Below are 21,232 nucleotides of genomic sequence, written 5' to 3' on the forward strand. Positions count from 1 at the left end.
CATGGCGGCTGTATCAGCTGTGAATAACATAAGGACCACACAAGCGTCCCTTGATTGCTTTCTTTAGTTAAGTTTGGGGGGCATAATATAAGTGTGACCATTATTTCTACTATTTTAGCTTTGGTACCCTGCACGGAGATGCGTTGAGCTAAGTACACAGGACATTTTCACGCCATCTGCAGTATATAACTTTCTTTATCGTTCCTTCCATGGGAGACCCAGACCATGGGTGTATAGCTAGCGCCTCCGGAGGACACACAAAGTACTACACTCAAACGTGTAGCTCCTCCCTCCGGGCTATATACACTCCCTGGATGACAATCTACCCAGTTCAATGCTTTGTGTTTCAGGAGGATACACACACTTGCATTCTCTGATATTTTTTTCATTTTTATTTTAATTTTAAAGATTTGGAAGAAAAGCAGGTCCAGTCTGGACTCCCGGCATGTCCCTTCACGCCCCACTCTGTCGGCGGTGCTGTTAAGGTTGACTTTATAAGGCTGGAGCCTTCACATGCCGCGCTCCTTCACATCCTCTAAGAGGCTCTGGGTTGAAGTGGGAGCCTCCACGGTCCTCTCTGCCTGCAGAAGACCGGTCTCCATCCGCAGCCCTGTCTGGTCCCTGCTGGAAGGAGCATTTACCCCCCTCTCCAGGGACATGGCCCTGCGTCTCAAAGCTAAGTATTGAGACGTTTTTCAGGGGTCCCGGGTACTTTTATTAGGGGGACAGTATGTGTTTTAGCGTTACTGTAAATTCCGGCCGATTCTGGTGATTTCCCCTGAGAACCGCGCCGAAGGTGCCTGCTCGTCGGCCGCATTTTTAAATCTAGGCCCCGGCTTCAGTTTGGGCCTAGTTTCGGTTTTGGCTTCTCTGCATGTTTTGCATACAGCGCCGCCCACCGCCCGACCAGCAGAGGGGAGGGCACTCCTCTCTGGGGAGATGTTCCCTCCCCTGTATATCTCCCTGTATCTCTCTGCCCTCCGTTTTTCCCGCTCTTGGGCTTATACACGCCCCCCCTCTTTCTCCCAGCGCCATTTTCTCAGCGTTCTTACACTGGAAGGCGCTGGATGCTGCAGCTGCATACTGTTAGGCAGGCTGACGCTTCACAGGGGAGCGGTGGAATCCGGAGGGCACACAGAGAGCACGGGCTGGTAAGCCACAACCTCTGGTTGTGGACTTTTATTACACTCTCAGGCATTCTACAGGAGTGTATTCTGGCTGCAGAGCTTCCACCTCAGCAGCATGTCTGTCACTAGGAGCAAGGCTGCAAACATGTACGCTATATGCACTGCATGTAAGCTCATTCTGCCAGAGCCAAGCACATACCCACATTGTGATGCCTGTGCTAACATGGTTGTGTCTCAGCCTGGAGCCTCCGCAGGGGTCCCTCCGGCTGCTTCGGCCCCGGTGGCTGAACCCCCGGCTTGGGTAGCATCCTTTTCACAAGCTATTTCCCAGTTTTTTGCCGACTCCATGGGGCAGCTGTCCCGGACACTGCTGACCATGCATCAGCCCCCTTCTCAGGGTGCTTCGGCTGCTCCTAGCTCTGCGGAGCTCCCAGAGCATGTCCCAGGACCCCGTCCCCCTAACCGGAGACGCAGGGACCCTTCTCCTTCCTCTTCCCACGGCTCTGATTCACGTGCCGAGGTACAGGGCGAGGAGGACTCGTTTACTGTGGGCTCAGACGCTACCTCTATGTACCCCATTGACTTGTCTGAGGGTGATGCGGATGTTAGTGCCTTGATTGCGTCCATTAACTCCGTACTGAACCTCAACCCACCAGAGTCTGAGGAACAAGCCTCTCTGGTAGAGATACACCAGTTTACCTCACCTAAGAAAGCTAAAAGTATGTTTTTTAACCACTCCAGCTTTCAGACCACTGTTACCAAACCCAGGGCCTGTCCTGACAAACGTTTTCCGAAGCATAGTTCAGATGACCGTTTTCCTTTTCCACCAGAAGTGGTTAAGGAATGGGCTCAGTCCCCAAAGGTAGACCCTCCGGTGTCCAGAATCTCAGCCCGCACAGTCGTAGCTGTGGCTGATGGCACTTCTCTTAAGGATCCCACTGACCGCCAGGTTGACCTTTTGGCCAAGTCTATATATCAGGCGGCTGGAGCCTCGTTCTCCCCGTCTTTTGCGGCAGTGTGGGCTCTCAAGGCAGTCTCTGCCTCTCTGGAGGAGATACATTCCCTCTCCAGGGACTCTATTCCTGAGATGGATGCCTTAACTTCTCAAGCTTCGGCTTTTGCATCCTACGCCATGTCTGCCATCCTGGAGGCTTCTCACCGCACGGCGGTGGCCTCCGCTAACTCCCTCGCGATCCGCAGGATCTTGTGGCTTCGAGAGTGGAAAGCAGACGCTTCCTCTAAAAAGTACCTTGCGAGTCTCCCTTTTGCTGGGTCCCGGCTGTTTGGGGAACAGCTGGATGACATAATCAAGGAGGCTACTGGCGGGAAGAGTACTTCCTTGCCTCAAACTAAGGCCAGGAAACCTGTCCAGGGCAGGATCCAATCGAGGTTTCGTTCCTTTCGTTCCTCTAACTGGTCATCCTCGAAGCCCTCGACCGCGTCCACTACCGCAACCAAGGATCGTAAATCAAACTGGCGCGCAAAGCCGCGTCCTCAAAAGACCGGAGGAGCCGCTGCCACTAAGGCAGCCTCCTCTTGACTATCTGGCTGCGCCAGCAACGTCCTTGGTCGGTGGCAGGCTCTCCCACTTTGGAGACGTGTGGTTCCAACACGTCGCCGATCAGTGGGTGCGGGATATCATCTCCCACGGCTACAGGATAGAATTTTCTTCCTGCCCGCCAAACAGATTTTTTCTGTCCACACCCCCTTGCTCCAAGGCCGCCGCCTTCTCTCAGGCTGTGGCATCCCTGCAGGCCAACGGGGTAATTGTTCCGGTTCCCGCCCGGGAACGGTTCAGCGGTTTCTACTCAAACCTCTTTCTAGTCCCAAAGAAGGACGGTTCCTCCCGGCCCATCCTGGATCTCAAGCTTCTCAACAAGCATGTTCAGGTGCGGCACTTTCGCATGGAATCTCTGAGATCGGTCATTGCCTCAATGACCCAAGGAGATTTTCTGGCATCCATCGACATCAGAGATGCCTATCTGCATGTGCCTATTGCGGTCTCACACCAGTGTTGGCTACTCTTTGCAATCGGAGAGGAACATTTCCAGTTCGTGGCTCTTCCCTTTGGCTTAGCCACGGCCCCTCGAGTGTTCACCAAGGTCATGGCAGCAGTGGTTGCGGTCCTGCACCTCCAGGGATTGGCAGTGATTCCTTACCTGGACGACCTTCTAGTCAAGGCCTCATCCAGTGTAGACTGCCAGCGTAGTGTCTCTCTCACTGTCGCCACGCTAGTTCAGTTCGGGTGGCTTGTCAACCTGCCGAAGTCCACTCTGACCCCGACCCAGGTACTTCTGTACCTAGGGATGCAATTCGAGACTCTGCCGGCACTTGTCAAGTTGCCCTTAGTCAAACAGCAGTCCCTTCGTCTGGCGGTGCGCTCTCTGCTGAGGCACCGCCGTCATTCCATCAGACACCTCATGCAGGTGCTGGGTCAGATGGTGGCGTCAATGGAAGCGGTTCCCTTTGCCCAGTTCCATCTGCGTCCCTTGCAGCTGGACATTCTCCGCTGTTGGGACAAGCGGATCTCTTCCTTGGACAGGCTGGTGGCTCTGTCATCACAGGCCAGGAACTCCCTTCAGTGGTGGCTTCAGCCCCTCTCCCTGTCACAGGGACGCTCCTTCCTTACTCCGTCCTGGGTGATCCTCACCACGGATGCCAGCCTCTCCGGGTGGGGAGCGGTATTTCTCCATCACCGAGCACAGGGCACTTGGACTCCGTCCGAATCAGCCCTCCCGATCAATGTGCTGGAGATCAGAGCTGTGTTTCTAGCTCTCCTAGACTTTCACCACCTGTTGGCGGGCAAGCACATTCGGGTTCAGTCGGACAACGCGACAGCGGTTGCCTACATCAATCACCAGGGCGGGACTCACAGCCGTCTGGCGATGTTGGAGGTTCAACGAATCCTCCAGTGGACGGAGGACTTCAAGTCCACCATATCTGCAGTCCACATCCCAGGCGTGGAAAACTGGGAGGTCGATTATCTCAGCCGTCAAACCGTGGACGGCGGCGAGTGGGCCCTGCATCCGTCAGTGTTCAGATCGATCTGCCGTAAGTGGGGCACTCCGGAAGTGGATCTAATGGCTTCCCGGCACAACAACAAGGTTCCGGTTTACGTGGCTCGCTCCCACGATCCCCAAGCCTTCGCAGCAGACGCACTGGTTCAAGATTGGTCTCCGTTCCGTCTGGCCTATGTGTTTCCCCCTCTAGCGCTCTTGCCCAGGGTTCTGCGCAAGATCGGAACGGAGGGCCGTCGAGTCATACTCATTGCTCCGGACTGGCCCAGGCGAGCTTGGTACCCAGACCTGCTCCGCCTGTCCGTAGAGGTGCCGTGGCATCTCCCGGACCGCCCAGACCTTCTCTCTCAAGGTCCGTTCTTCCGCCAGAATTCTGCGGCTCTCAGATTGACGGCGTGGCTCTTGAGTCCTGGATCCTGACGGCTTCAGGCATTCCCTCTGAGGTCATCTCCACCATGACTCAGGCTCGGAAGTCTTCCTCGGCCAAGATTTACCACAGGACTTGGAGAATTTTCCTGTCCTGGTGTCGTTCTTCCGGCCATGCTCCTTGGCCGTTCTCCTTGCCGACCATCCTGTCTTTTCTACAGTCAGGTCTACAGTTAGGTCTGTCCCTCAATTCCCTCAAGGGACAGGTGTCTGCTTTGTCGGTATTGTTCCAGCGGCGTATCGCCCGACTGGCTCAGGTGCGCACCTTCATGCAGGGCGCATCTCACATCATCCCTCCTTACCGGCGGCCCTTGGATCCCTGGGACCTTAATCTGGTCCTCACGGCCTTACAGAAACCCCCTTTTGAGCCTCTCAGGGAGGTTCCTTTGTCTAGACTTTCACAGAAAGTTGTCTTTCTAGTAGCCATAACTTCTCTCAGGAGAGTTTCTGATTTGGCTGCGCTTTCTTCGGAATACCCCTTTTTGGTGTTCCACCAAGACAAGGTGGTTCTTCGTCCGACTCCGGACTTTCTCCCTAAGGTGGTGTCTTCCTTCCACCTTAACCAGGACATTTCATTGCCCTCTCTTTGTCCGGCCCCTGTGCATCGCTTTGAGAAGGCGTTGCACACCTTGGATTTGGTGCGGGCGCTCCGAATCTATGTGTCACGCACCGCCGTTTTTCGGCGGTGCACCTCACTTTTTGTGCTAACCACGGGTCAGCGCAAGGGTCTCTCTGCTTCTAAACCGACCCTGGCTCGTTGGGTTAGGTCGGCTATCGCCGATGCCTACCAGTGTTCTCAGGTGCCTCCCCCGCCGGGGATTAAGGCGCACTCGACCAGAGCTGTCGGTGCCTCCTGGGCTTTCAGGCACCAGGCTACGGCTCAGCAGGTGTGTCAGGCTGCCACTTGGTCCAGTCTGCACACCTTTTCGAAGCACTACCAAGTGCATGCTCATGCTTCGGTAGATGCGAGCTTGGGCAGACGCATCCTTCAGGCGGCTGTCGCCCATTTGTGAAGTTAGGTTTTGCCTACTTCTCAGTTTGGTTTATTTCCCACCCATGGACTGCTTTGGAACGTCCCATGGTCTGGGTCTCCCATGGAAGGAACGATAAAGAAAAAGAGAATTTTGTTTACTTACCGTAAATTCTTTTTCTTGTAGTTCCGACATGGGAGACCCAGCACCCTCCCTGTTGCCTGTTGGCAGTTTTTTAGTTCCGTGTGTTTCACCGGCTGTTGTTAGTAGACAGAGTTCTGGTTTTTCCGAGTTTTACTCTATCTCTACTTATGGGTGGATGTCCTCCTTCAGCTTTTGCACTGAACTGGGTAGATTGTCATCCAGGGAGTGTATATAGCCCGGAGGGAGGAGCTACACGTTTGAGTGTAGTACTTTGTGTGTCCTCCGGAGGCGCTAGCTATACACCCATGGTCTGGGTCTCCCATGTCGGAACTACAAGAAAAAGAATTTACGGTAAGTAAACAAAATTCTCTTTTTTGCCGGCATTGTAAGGCTGGGGCCACACAAGGATTACTGCGATCCCCTCGCATGATACTCGGCTCGCGCTGGCAGTACAACAGAGCCGAGTTTCATGTGAGTGTCCCTGCAACTGAGATCTGATCGTGCGATTGGACCTGAGCTGCGGGGGGCGGTCGAGCACTGAGGAGGGAGGATTTATCTCCCTCTCTGCTCCGTAGCCGGCTATTGCCATTCTCGCCCTGCACTCGCGGTACACCGGTTAACCGCGAGTGCAGTGCTGTTTTTCTCTCGCCCAATAGAGTTGAATGGGTGCGAGAGAAAACCGGATCGCACTAAAATACACTGCGATTGTTTTCTTGGTCTGATTAGGGCTGATAAAATAATCGCTCCTGAGTGCTGACACACAGGCTAATATTGGTCCGAGTGGAATGCGATATTTTTTTTTATTTTTTTTTTCTTCTTTTTTTTATATCGCACGCCACTCGCACCATTTTTCATGCTATGTGGCTTAGGCCTAAAGGTGCTGGTGTAGTCACCACTGCACAAAGTGTGACTGCGTGTGTCCTGATAAGCATGGTGGCGCCATTCCATTGCTGTTGTCACTTGGCAGGTGGTGTTGGATTGCGTAATGCTTTGGACAATTCTAATTTGGGAGAGGTGTACCCCCATGACAAATTCTTTGTTTCCATTTGCACAGTTTTGTTTTTAACATTATCAATTTAGATTGAAAACAGAACTGGTTTTACTGGAGCATCATTTATGTAGAATGACATAACTACCTATTGAAGGAACCTGTTCGCATATTTTAGAATTGGTATTTCCTGTTTGCAGGTGAGAACCTGACCCTTGAACTTTGCGTTGCTTATTTTACTTTATGGATCGTGCATATTTTCAAATTTGAGAACAAGAACTTATCCTTTTGCTAAAAATTATAATCCCATGAAATATAGTATATGAACTCATCTAACCTTCCTGGAAAATATGCTCCTCAACGTTGCAATTGCAATATCAAGAAGAAAAAGCCGTAGAGTTATTGAAATCACAGACTAGATAGACATGGTAAATATATGCAAATGGTAAAACAAAAAAAATTGAAGCAAATTGTTCAAAACATCTCAATTCATTTAAGGGAACCTGTCGGGTCCCATATGCCTTGTAACCTACAAGCAGGGTGTTGTGTGGCCTAGAAACCCCTTTCTACCCATCCCTGTGTTGTAATATGATTTTATAATAAAAACGTTTTATTACTTACATGTTCCCTATGTAAATGATCAGAGGCTCTAGCCCCCTGGGCATCTGCATGCTTTTTGTGGTATCACGCCACAGTCAGCTCCTGGAGATCCCGCGCGTTTGCCATTCGCGCAGCCTTCATATCTGGGTGCTTGCTGCTCGGCTTCAGACGCGCTCTGCGTAGGGTCGGAACCGCAGGAGTCTTCTGATCATCTGCTTGTGAAGCTGGAAAGGAAACACCCAGCTATGAAGGCTGCGCGAATGGTAAGCGCGCACGTGCGGCATCTCCAGGAGCTGACGGTGACATCACTCATGTAAATCCATGGTATCACGCCCACAGGGGCATGATGCCACGGGAAGCATGCAAACGCCTATGGAGCGAAGCAACGCCCAGGGGACTAGACCCTCTCCTATTTACATAGGGAACATGTAAGTTATAAAACGTTTATTTATAAAATCATATTACAACACAGGAATGGGTAGGAAGGGGTTTTTAGGCCACACAACACCCTGCTTGTAGGTTAGAGCGCATATGGGACTTGACAGGTTCCCTTTAGTATTGAGTATGACTTAAAAAATACATGCATTTACAGCCTTGGCATGGTATCAATGAGGTTGTTAATGGTTGTCTTAACAGCAGGAGATGATCACTCCAGGACAAACTGCCTCCAAGTCCAACCACGCCTGCACCTCTGATTACCAGCTTTCTGTCAATATATCATAGAGGAACTGTAAAATTAAAAAGACCTCTCTTTTCTGTAGAGAGGACATATCCGCCCCCACACAGAAATTTTTGGATAAAGTATAGCTAGAGAGAAAGAAACTAATTATAACGGAGGAGGAAAGAGCGCTTGTAATTTAACATCTGGCCCCTTGTTCAGGTAGGACCCCCTGGTGTGGTCACATGATTTAACTGATAAATCTGCCTGAAGCAGATGAAAAGCCTCGGTTTTGCATATTTAGAGGCAGAGACTTACCATTCCCAACTGTATACGCTTTCTCTCATCAAAGCATCTTTGCTAGACACTTTGGCATCGGGGGTCCATGAATATTGGGGTTTGTGTCAAGCCGATATTTATGGGAGGTACGTTTTCACTATTGCGATCTTGAAAGGAAGACCATGCATATTTTTTCATATTTGTGAGACCTGCCTATGAGCTCCAAATTAATTGGGCAAATGGATGACAACACATATATATCATATTTCTTATCTATAGAAAGGTAAAATTGCGGTAGGAAACGTGAGCACGATATCTTCCGCTTGGGATCTCCAGGGGAGAAGATATCCTGTAAGTTGGATTTACTAAAATTTTGAAGGGCCAAGCACATCCCACAAAAAGAATAACAACAAAAGAGAAAAGTCCCACACTACCAAGCAGTAGTTGTACAGGTGTCACATAGGAGAGAGTCCGCTCAGGTACTCTACGTGAAACCATGGCCCGGTGGTGCACGTCACGAAAACAAAAGGTATCCAGTATAAAGTCCAGAGAAAAGGATGAGACATCACTCTCCACATTGTAGCCGAAAATTTTCTTTATTCTGTGAGTGTACAGGGTAAAGGAGCTGGGTGCAGGCCCTCTCACGGACGACGGCTGTTTCACGTCTAATTACGCTTCAAGGGGTCCATTTTCGGCTGCAAGGTGGAGAGTGCGGTCTCATCCTTTTTCCCTAGACATCCCACAAAAAGCTCTCACATGACCTCATCAAGCTGAGGTATGTGGGTGTAACTTTGATCTAATAAAGAGCAGAAATTTGATTTGGTCCTTTGTCTGTCCTTGGAAGGTACAACTTGCTGAGGGTTCTGTCCGTTTTTTTTCTCAGCAGTACCGCCCTCTAAGCTCTGAAGCAATTGCAGTGTGATCAGGTTTAGTACTTTTTTCTTTTGTTTATCCTCTTTATTTTACATAACTATATATATTGTAATGTTTTGTTCCCCTTCGAAACATCTTTTGTATATTTTGATAAACATTGCCTACTTTTCTAGATTAAATATATAAATTGTAATAGTTTTGTTCCTTTTGCTCTATAAAACGCATCCCCGAAGCCATACACTATCTTTAATGGGTGTCCAATCGGCTTGTAAAACAATAGGTGGTGGCAGCTGTTTTTCCTGGGTTACTGTGGAGCTTGGCAGATACTGTACAGAGCTAAATATATATTTAATGTTTTGGAATTGGATTTAGCAGCATTCAGAATGTTGTAACCGCACCCACACTCCTGATTGACCGCTTTCTGTGTATAATGTATATTGTCACAAACAGCTGAGGGGGTGAGAGTCACACAGATATCCCACCGCTGTCACCAATTTGTCATGAAGATAGCACTCTGCTGCCTCGAATCGTCAGGACAATGCGCAATTAAGTAGACTGCTGCTTTCGCTACTAAACCGATTAGTGGGGAGCTTTACAGAGAGGGTGTGGGTGTATAGCGTGTATGTGAGTGTGTCTATGTATGTATAATACATGCGCACGTACACACACACTATACACCTATATATGTGAGCGACTGGAAGCAATCGTTGCCAGAAAAGTTTTCCATGGCGCAAGAAGGAAAGACTAAAGGCTACTTTACACACTGCGATATCGGTCCCGATATCACTATTGTGGGTACCCGCCCCCATCTGTTGCGCGACACGGGCATATCGCTGCCCGTGCCGCACAACATCGCCCAGAGCCGTCACACATACTTACCTGTCCGGCGACGTCGCTGTGACGGGCGAACCGCCTCCTTTCTAAGGGGGCGGTCCATGCGGCGTCACAGCGACGTCACTGAAACGTCACTGAACCGCCGCCCAATCGCAGCGGAGGGGCGGAGATGAGCGGGACGTAACATCCCGCCCACCTCCTTCCTTCCGCATAGCGGCCGGGAGGCAGGTAGGGAGAGCTTCCTCGCTCCTGCGGCGTCACACGCAGCGATGTGTGCTGCCGCAGGAACGAGGAACAACCTCGTTACTGCTGAAGTAACGATAATTGGGAATGGACCCCCGTGTCGCCGATTAGCGATTTTTCACTGTTTTGCAACGATGCAAAATCGCTAATCGATGTCACACGCAACGGCATCGCTAATGCGGCCGGATGTGCGTCACGAATTCCGTGACCCCAACGACTCCGCATTAGCGATGTCGTAGCGTGTAAAGCCCGCTTTAGGCTAGTTTCACACCTGCGTTGGAAGGGATCCGTAGCATTGCGTTGTGTGACGCATGTAATGGATGCGTTGCATATAGTGGCACAACGCATGCTACAGATCGTACAAAATAACGCAATCCGTTATAGTTTTTTTTCCTTGACTTTACACATCTGAGCATGCGCAGTTGTGTAAAATCAGCTACGTTAACGGAATCCGTCAAATGACGCATTCTAACGGAATGCGCCACCATAGGCGTCCATTATAAAAACAACGGACGCCTAACGGATTCCTGCAGGTTGCGTTCTTTTGACACTGCGCCAAGCGCAGAAAAACGTTACATGCTGCGTTCCATCCGCCCGACGCAGCGTCAAAATAACGACGCTGCGTTGTCCAGCGGATGCAACGCAGACACTTGCGTTACAGTGCGTCGTCAATACAAGTCTATGGAGAATAGCGCAGTGCGTTAACGGACTGTGCTATTCTCCATAGTGACGGAATGCGCTGAACGCAAGTGTGAATCTAGCCTAAAATGGGTGCAAATGGAGGGCACTGAGCATTCAATACTAAAAGTAGTCCTAAGGATCCACAGGGGCTGCTAGGGGATTACCCGGTGTGCCTGCCTTACTGGAATCTTAACTGAGAATGAATACGAGAATCCTTCAAGAAAAATTAAGGGCAGAAATCTGACCTGGATAAAACTGAGGAACAGACCAGACTCAAAGGCCGAGAGCAAGAAAGTCAGGAGGAAGGGAAGAAGAGGAATTTCCCGCTTTGGTAAAGTCGATGACCTGATTTCAAAACCGGGAGCTCTTTGTAAATAAAAAAAAAATGAAACAGATATGGGAGTTTCCACAGGGTGTATGTGAGGAGGTAGACTACTTAGGTGAGACGGGAAGTTACCTCCGTAGACCCAAATCTTTTGATCATCCTGGAACTAGGGAAAGATTTTTTTTTTCTTTTCTTCTTTTTAGTAGTTTATTTTAATTTCCATGATTTCATACATCAATATGATGCGTTTCGGCTTGTATGCAGTGTTTGAGAAAGGCTTGGAAATACAAGTACATCCAACAAAGCTATTTAAATACTATAAGAGGCGTATCCAAAAAACAGGTGAATTTCATTGTCCTAATTAAACATTTTGAATTACTTCCTTTCTGAAGAATTAAAGGGAACCTGTCACCAGGTTTGGTGACTATAAGCTGTGGGCACCACCACTGGGCTCTTATATACAGCATTCTAACATCCTGTATATAAGAGCCCAGGCCGCTGTGTAGTACGTAAAAATCACTTTATAATAGTCACCTAAACGGTCGGTGCGGTGCAGATGGGTCAGATGGGTGTCTCAGTTCTCCGGGTGCGGCGCCTCCTCTTTTGGACATCTTTGTCCTTCTTCTGAAGCCTGGGTGCATGACTCATCCTACGTCATGCACACAGGGGGGCATTGAGGTCCTGCGCAGGCGCACTTTGATCTGCCCTTAGCAGGGCAGATCACATGACGTAGGCTTCAGAAGGAGGACAAAGATGGCCAAGAGGAGGCGCCGGTACCAGAGAACTGAGACACCCATCTGCACCGCACCGACTATTTACGTAAGTATTATAAAGTCATTTTTACGTTCTACACAGCGGCCTGGGCTCTTATATACAGCATGTTAGAATGCTGTATATAAGAGCCCAGTGGTGGTGGCCGCAGCTTATAGTCACCAAATCTGGTGACCGCTTCCCTTTAAGTGCTGACTACGGTCATGGACATAGACGCTAAGGTTATGACGTGGCCCGTGGTCACTGGAGCTCACTGCGATCTGCCTTGTGGCCCATGGTAGATGGTGGGTCTGACTCACTGTATAATGGACAAAGGTCTTGAACCACTGCTACAATCATGGTTTCTTTCTTCATCGTTCCTTATGGGAGACCCAGACCATGGGTGTATAGCTACTGCCTCCGGACGACACACAAAGTACTACACTCAAACGTGTAGCTCCTCCCTCCGGGCTATATACACCCCCTGGATGACAATCTAACCAGTTCAATGCTTTGTGTTTCAGGAGGTCACACACACACATGCATTCTCTGATTTTTAATTTTTAAGATTTTTGATTTCAAAGATATGGAAGAAAAGCGGGTCCAGTCTGGACTCCCGGCATGTCCCTTCTCACCCCACTGTGTCGGCGGTGCTGTTAAGGTTGACTTTACAAGGCTGGAGCCTTCACATGCCGCGCTCCTTCACCATCCTCTGAGGCTCTGGCTTGAAGTGGGAGCCATCACGGTCCTCTCTGCCTTGCAGGAGACCGGTCTCCATCCGCAGCCCTGTCAGGATCCTGCCGGACGGAGCGTTTAACCCCCCCCAGGGACCTGGCCCTGCGTCTCAAAAGCTAAGTATTGAGACGTTTTTCAGGGGTCCCGGGTACATTTATTAAGGGGAGAGTGTGTCTTTTGACTTTGCTGTGAATTCCGGCCGGTTCTCTGGGTTTTTCCTGAGAACCGCGCCGAGGGTGCCTGCTCGTCGGCCGCATGTCAAAATCTAGGCCCCGGCTTCAGTTGCGGCCTAGTTTCGGTTTCAGTCCCCCTGCATGTCAGTCTTGCAGGGGAACAGTGCGGCGCCGCCCACCGGCCGTTCAGCAGAGGGGAGGACACTCCTCTCTGAGGAGATGTTTCCCTCCCCTGTATCTCTCCTTGGCCCTCCGGATTCCCGCTCTTGGGCTAAACCCCGCCCCCCCTCCTCACTCCGGCGCCATTTTATCAGCGTTCACACACTGATCGGCGCTGGCTGCTGCAACTTCTGCATCTACTGGGGGTCCGAGCTGTGGAATCCGGAGGGCACACAAAACCGGTCTGGTAAGCCACAACCTCTGGTTGTGGGCTTTATTATACACTCTCAGGGGGTCATTCTATAGGAGTGTATTCTTTACTGCAGAGCCTCCACCTCAGCAGCATGTCTCTCACTAGGAGCAAGTCTGCAAAGCTGTACTCTATATGCACTGCATGTAAGCTCATTCTGCCTGAACCGAGCACATATCCACATTGTGATGCCTGCTCTAACATGGTGGTGCCTCAGCCTGGAGCCTCTTCAGGGGTCCCCCCGGCTGCTCAGGCCCCGGTGGCTGAACCCCCGGCTTGGGTAGCATCTTTTTCCAGAGCTATCTCCCAGTCTTTTGCCGACTCCATGGGACAGCTGTCCCGGACTCTGCTGACCATGCATCAGCCCCCTCCTCAGGGCGCCTCTGCTGCTCCGAGCTCTGCAGAGCTCTCAGAGCATGTTTTAGGACCCCGTCCTCCTAAACGGAGACGCAGGGACCCTTCTCCTTCCTCGTCCCACGGCTTTGATTCACGAGCTGAGGTGCAGGGCGAGGAGGATACTTTTACTGTGGGCTCAGACGCTACCTCTATGTACCCCATTGACTTATCTGAGGGTGATGCGGATGTTAGTGACTTGATTGCATCCATTAACTCCGTACTGAACCTCAATCCACCAGTGTCAGAGGAACAAGCCTCTCTGGTAGAAATACACCAGTTTACCTCTCCTAAGAGAGCTAGGAGTACGTTTTTTTAACCACTCCAGTTTTCAGGCCACTGTTACCAAGCCCAGGGCCTGTCCTGACAAACGCTTTCCAAAGCGTAGTTCTGATGACCGTTTTCCCTTTCCACCAGAAGTGGTTAAGGAGTGGGCTCACTCTCCAAAGGTAGACCCTCCGGTGTCTAGAATCTCAGCCCGGACAGTCGTATCTGTGGCTGATGGCACCTCACTTAAGGATCCCACTGACCGCCAGGTTGACCTTCTGGCCAAATCTGTATATGAGGCGGCAGGAGCCTCGTTCTCCCCGTCCTTTGCAGCAGTGTGGGCTCTTAAGGCAGTCTCTGCCTCTTTGGCGGAGATACATTCCCTCGCCAGGGACTCTATACCCGAGATGGTTGCCTTAACTTCCCAGGCTTCGGCTTTTTCATCCTACGCCATGTCTGCCATTCTGGAGGCTTCTCACCGCACGGCGGTGGCTTCCGCTAATTCTCTCGCGATCTGCAGGATCTTGTGGCTTCGAGAGTGGAAAGCAGACGCTTCTTCTAAGAAGTACCTTGCTGGGCTCCCATTTGCTGGGTCCCGGCTGTTCGGTGAACAACTGGATGAAATTATTAAGGAAGCTACTGGCGGGAAGAGTACTTCCCCGCTACAAACTAAAACCAGGAAACCTGTCCAGGGCAGGAACCAGTCGAGGTTTCGTTCCTTTCGTTCCTCTAACTGGTCATCCTCTAAGCCCTCAGCTTCGTCCACTACCTCAGCCAAGGATCGAAAACCCAACTGGCGCGCGAAGCCGCTTCCTCAGAAGAACAGAGGAGCCGCTGCCACTAAGGCAGCCTCCTCTTGACTATCTGGCTGCGCCAGCAACGTCCTTGGTCGGTGGCAGGCTCTCCCACTTTGGCGACGTGTGGTTTCAACACGTCTCCGATCAGTGGGTGCGGGATATCATCTCCCACGGCTACAGAATAGAATTTTCTTCCAGCCCGCCAAACAGATTTTTTCTGTCCACTCCCCCCTGCTCCAAAGCCGCCGCCTTCTCACAGGCCGTGGCATCCTTGCAGGCCAACGGAGTAATTGTTCCGGTTCCCGCCCGGGAACGGTTCAGAGGTTTCTACTCAAACCTCTTCCTAGTCCCCAAGAAGGACGGTTCCTTCCGGACCATCCTGGATCTCAAGCTTCTCAACAAGCATGTTCAGGTGCGGCGCTTTCGCATGGAATCTCTGAGATCGGTCATTGCCTCCAGGGCCGGATTATAGGCAGGGCAGGCGGGGCTGCCGCACAGGGGCCCCCACCACAAGAGCCTCCAAGGGGGCCCCCACCACCAGCTGTCTTCGGCTCCCTGTGTTGGCGGCCCCCATGATCATAGCTGGCTTTATCTATATGTGAGTAGTGCAGTTGCACAGTGTGCCGTCCGCCAGGCTCCAGAGGGGGGCGGTGCAGGGAGACAGATGTCATTTTGATTTTCAGTTTCCTCTCTGCCGCTGCTATCTGCCCGAGAGGATTGTGGGGGCGGGAAATTCATCGTCTCTGATGTGTCACCGGCCATTCTGCTGCTGTGGATGCAGCTAGAGCCTGCACCGTCCATGAGAGATGCAGGCTGTGATAGAAGGACGATGTCAGCTGTGAGAGTAAGGTCACTCAGCAGGGCAGGGGGAGGGGGGTGTAGAGGGGGCCACAGTGCTCTCCAAGTAACTCCAAAACAGAGCAATCAGTAAGGGGGAATAACTGCATATAGCTGCACATGAAAGGTGGAGACAGGGACATTTTATTGCAAGTGATGTACATTTTGTTCCTGGAGTTGGGGGGGGGGGGGTGTCATTTTACTGCAAGAGGTGAAGTGTGTATGAACGACCTACATAGGAGCTACATATTGCAGTATAGTCACTGCCACCCATCATTGTTTAAACCTACCTACACCTCCTTAATTACACTATTCCCTTTTCATATAATCAGAATGTAAGCCCCTTCCCTAGATTATAATCATATAATAATGCCCCCTCCCCCACTAGATTGTAATCATACAATAATGCCCCCTCCCCCACTAGATTGTAATCATACAATAATGCCCCCTCCCCCACTAGATTATAATCATATAATTCTGCCCCCTCCCCCACTAGATTGCAATCATACAATAATGCCCCCTCCCCCACTAGATTATAATCATACAATAATGCCCCCTCCCCCACTGGAGTATAATCATAGGATAACACTCCCCTCACCTGGAGAGCAATCATAAAATAATGCTCCCCCCCTTCCCCTGCAATATAATAGAGTAAAACACCTCACTAATGGAGTATAATCATAAAATCACGCCCCCTCCCTAGAGTGGAGTATAATCATAGAATAATGTCCCCCATCCCTTTGACTATAATCATTATCCCCTTTTTGAGTATATTCATACACTACCTTATTGTGATATAACCGCCTCCTGGAGTATAATTACATACACCCCTTGCAGTAAAATGATGCCCCCCCGGAGTTTAATGTGTTCTTTCCATGTACATGTGCCAGACGTATTGCTGAGTGCCATTCACTGACAGATATCAGTTTTGTTATTCATATTGACTTCATAAAATTTTGTCATACTATTATAGTACTCAAAATTTAACTCCTTCACCCCGATTTTCCGTTTTTTTTTTGTTTTTTTCTCCCCTTCTTCTGAGAGCCGTGACTTTTTTTATTTCTTCAGCGCTCTATTGGGAGACCCAGACGATTGGGGGTATAGCTACTGCCCTCCGGAGGCCACACAAAGCACTACACTAAAAAGTGCAAGGCCCCTCCCCCTCTGGCTATACCCCCCCGTGGTATCACGGGTTCTCCAGTTTTAGCTTTGTGTGCGAAGGAGGTCAGACATCCACGCATAGCTCCACAGATTTTAGTCAGCAGTAGCTGCTGACTATTTCGGATGGAAGAAAAGAGGGCCCATATAGGGCTCCCAGCATGCTCCCTTCTCACCCCTGGATGGTGTTGTAAGGTTGAGGTACCTATTGCTGGTACGGCGGCTGGAGCCCACATGCTGCTTTCCTTCCACATCCCCCTGAGGGGCTCTGAGGAAGTGGGATCCTGCCGGCCTCAAAGCTCTGACGCCGGGCTCCATCCACAGACCCATTTGAACCTGCTGGATACGGAGCTGGAGTACCGTTCAGGGACATGGCCCTGCACCATTACAGGTACTCTGTGTCCCCGTACACACAGGCACAGCACACTCCAGACTTGCTGGGTGTGCTAGTGCGCCGGGGACAGTAAAGGGTTACAGTCACTGCAGCTTTGCTGAGTGACTTTGTGTTTTGGGAACTACCGCGCCGGACGCTCCGGGAGCGGCGGCGCGGCTGGGACTTGTAGTTCGCCGGGGACTGGGCGCCGACCGCGCTTTTACGGCGGCGGCGCTTATAACTCCAGTCCCCGGCTTCTGCGGCCTAGTGCCGCTTCGTTCCCGCCCCCTCCCTGTCACTCAGGGAAGGGGACAGGCGCTGAGCAATCAGCAGCGCCGAGGGCTGGAGCCTTTTTACATGCTCCAGCCCTCTCACTGCACTCTGTCGGACGCCGGATTCCCGCTCTGCCTTGGGGGCACGCCCACGGCCCGCCCCTACTCACACGAGCTGGGGAAGAAGCCGGCAGCCATTACTGCAGAGCTCGGACTTTCGGCTCCAAGGCAGGACGGTGGCGATCATACACCCGCTTATAGGCGGGCGGTAAGAGGCACACATAGTGCTGACCACGATATAACTGCAGTGTATACATGTGTTGTTTTTAACTACATAGGTCGCTATATGCCCGCTTGGGGAGCGACACATCAGCAGCAGGAAAGCAGGTGTGCTAAAGCACAGGCTTTCTAGGCTGCTTGTTTTGCACGACTGAGGTGTTCATTTGTGTTTATGCTGATATGCTATACATTACACTGTACAGTCGCTAGTCTTAGCTATATTCTTCTGGAATGGCTAGACTACAGCAGCAGAAAACCAAGGGTGCTGGGGCACAGGTTTTTTTCTATGCTGCTTGTATTGCATGGGCTGCAGTGTGCATTTGTACTTGTGCTTGTATGCTATACATTGCACTGTATGGTCACTCTTCTGGGCTATATTCCCCTAGATGACCAGTCTACAGCAGCAGAAGAGCAGAGGTGCCAGGGCACAGGCTTCTATGCTGCTTGGATTGCATGTGCTGCAGTGTTCATTTGTACTTGTGCTTGTATGCTATACATTGCACTGTAGGGTCACTCTTCTGGGCTATATTCCCCTAGATGACTAGTATACAGCGGCAGAAGAGCAGGGGTGCCAGGGCACAGGCTTCTATGCTGCTTGTATTGCTTGTGCTGCAGTGGTCATTTGTACTTTATGCCTGTATGCTATACATTGCAATGTACGGTCACCAATCTTGGCTATATACTTCTAGATAGCTAGTCGGCAGCGGCAAAAAAGCAACACAGATTTCAGTGCTGTTTTTACTACATGGGATGCTGTTCATGACACCGTCCCATTGTGTGCATGCTCCCCTGTAGCACGTCGTCTGCCGGGGTCTCTAGCACTTCGTCTGCCGGGGCTCTACTAGTTGTGGCCAAAGAAACCTCCTGTCAACCCTGTCCATGGACAGGGACGGAGTAGTCATAATATAGAGACTTGCACCCATGGGCAATCTACTTGACCAAAAGGCAGCTCTTCAGGGCTTTGATACTGACATCGCTCTCAATCCGGATACACCGGGTGGTAACGCCATACGGAATGATCCTATACCGTCCATCAATGGAAGGTTGGATCTTTCTCCCTCAGCTCCCCCAGTGGAGATAGGAGACGAACAGGAGAAGTTCCTTTTCAGTGTCTCACGCAGATATTGAGTATTTTTCTGGCCACGCTGACTTCAGAGAAGCAGTCCAGGAACACCACGCTTACCAGATAAGCGTCTTCTCCAAACGTTTTTAGGATACACGTTATCCCTTTTTTTCCCCTGACGTGGTCAGCGCTGGACCCAGGGTCCAAAGGTGGATTCTCCAATCTCCAGGCTTGCATATAGAGCCATAGTTGCACTGGAGATGGGGCTTCACTTCAAGATGCCATTCACAGACAGATGGACTCTGGTTGAAATCTGTCTAGGAGGCTATCGGCGTGTCGGTTGCTCCGGCATCCACAGCCGTATTGGCAACCTAACCTTTTCGGCTGTTCTTGCGCAGCTGACCTTGAGCAGGGACATCTGTACCGCAGAGGCGTCCGTAACCCCGCAATGTCTGCACTGCGACTTACCCTGTTAATACTGTCCTAAAAGTACAGTCGAGGTTTCGGTCCTTCCCAAGCTCCGGCAGGTCCCAATTGTCCTCGTGCAAAAGGGCTACAAAACCTCAGACGGGCTCAGATTCCGGCCGGGCTCAATCTCGCCCAAGGAAGGCAGTCGGAGGAACCGCTACCAAGGCGGTCTCCTCAGGACTCTCAGCTCTCTCTCTCTCTCTCCGCATCCGCGGTTGATGGCAGACTCCCCCGCCTTTGGCGACATTTAGCTGCCACAGGTCACTGACCGGTGGGTGACGGACATTGTGCTCACGTGCACAGGACAGTGTTCTGTTCTCGTCCTCCGACTCCATTCTTCAGAACGGCCCCACCTCTCCACCGAGCAGATGCCCTGCTGCAGGCGGTGGACGCTCTAAGAGCAGAAGGAGTGGTGATCCCTGTCCCCCCTCAGGAACGAGGGCGAGGGTTTGTACTCCAATCTCTTTGTGGCTCCAAAACTGGACGGTTCCTTCCGTCCTGTTCTGGTTCTGAAACTGCTCAACGAGCATGCGAACGCCAGGCGGTTCCGGATGGGATCCCTCCGATCCGTCATTGCCTCAATGTCTCGAGGAGACTTCCTTGCCTCAACAGACATCAAAGATGCCTATCTCCACGTGCCAATTGCTACGGAGCACCAACGTTTTCTACGTTTTGTGATAGGAGACGAACATCTTCTGTTCGTAGCTCTGCCATTCAGTCTGGCGACAGCCCCACGGGTGGGCACCAAGGTCATGGCAGCAGTGGTAGCAGTCTTGCACTCTCACGGACACCCGGTGATTCCGTACTTGGACGATCTACTCGTCAAAGCAACCTCCCTCGAGGCATGCCAACGCAGCCTGAATGTTACGCTGGAGACTCTCCAGACTTTCGAGTGGATCATTAATTTGGCAAGGTCAAATCTGTCTCCGACTCAATCACTAACGTATCTCGGCATGGAGTTTCATACTCTATCAGCCATAGTGAAGCTTCCGCTGAACCAGCAGCGTTCACTGCGGACAGAGGTGCAGTCTCTCCTTCAAGGCCAGTCGCACCCCTTAAGGCGCCTCATGCACTTCCTAAGGAAGATGGTGGCAGCCATCGAGGCAGTTCTCTTTGCGCAGTTTCATCTGCACCAACGGCAATGGGACATTCTCCGCCAATGGGATGGGTAGTCAACCTCCCTGGACGGGAAGTCTCCCTTTCCCTGACGGCCGAGGACTCTCTGCAATAGTGGCTTATTCCCACCTCTTTGCCATAGCCCCCATCCTGGGCAGTGGTCACGACAGATACGAGTCTGTCAGGGTGGGGAGCAGTTTGTCTCCGCCACATGGCTCAGGGGACGTGGACTCAGCAGGAGTCCACCCTTCAGTTCGATGTGCTGGAAATCGGGGCAGGGTATCTTACCCTATTAGCTTTCCAAAAGTGGCTAGAAGGGAGCAGATCCGAATCCAGTCGGACATCTCCACAGCGGTGGCATACATCAACCACCAAGGAGGGACACGCAGTCAGCAGCCTTCCAGGAAGTCCGGCGAATCCTCATGTGGGTGGAGGACACAGCATCCACCATATCCGCAGTTCACATCCCGGGCGTAGAAAACTGGGAAGCAGACTTCCTCAGTCGCCAGGGCATGGACGCGGGGGAATGGTCCCTTCACCCGGACGTGTTTCAGGAAATCTGTTGCCGCTGGGGGGGGGCCGGACGTCGACCTAATGGCGTCTCGGCACACCAACAAGGTCCCGGCATTTATGGCACGATCGCGCGATCACAGAGCTCTGGCGGCAGACGCCTTAGTGCAAGATTGGTCGCAGTTCCGGCTCACATATGTGTTTCCACCTCTGGCACTCTTGCCCAGAGTACTGCGCAAAAATCAGATCCGATTGCAGCCGCGTCATACTCGTCGCACCAGACTGGCCGAGGAGATCGTGGTACCCGGATCTGTGGCATCTCACGGTCGGCCGACCGGGGTCACTACCAGACCGACCAGACTTACTGTCTCAATGGCCGTTTTTCTCCATCGGAATTCTGCGGCCCTGAACCTGACTGTGTGGCTTGTGTGTCCTGGATCCTAGCGTCTTCAGGATTATCCCAAGG

At 51.5% G+C, this 21,232-nt stretch overlaps 1 protein-coding gene across 1 annotated transcript in view; it reads left to right on the forward strand.

The window, feature by feature from the left end:
- The window catches only part of CEP97 (centrosomal protein 97), a 90,491-nt gene that overhangs the window by 38,817 nt on the left and 30,442 nt on the right, over positions 1 to 21,232 (forward strand). The window lies entirely within an intron of this gene.

This window comes from Anomaloglossus baeobatrachus, chromosome 2 (assembly GCF_048569485.1).
Source record: "Anomaloglossus baeobatrachus isolate aAnoBae1 chromosome 2, aAnoBae1.hap1, whole genome shotgun sequence".
In the NCBI taxonomy this organism is placed as follows: Eukaryota; Metazoa; Chordata; class Amphibia; order Anura; family Aromobatidae; genus Anomaloglossus; species Anomaloglossus baeobatrachus.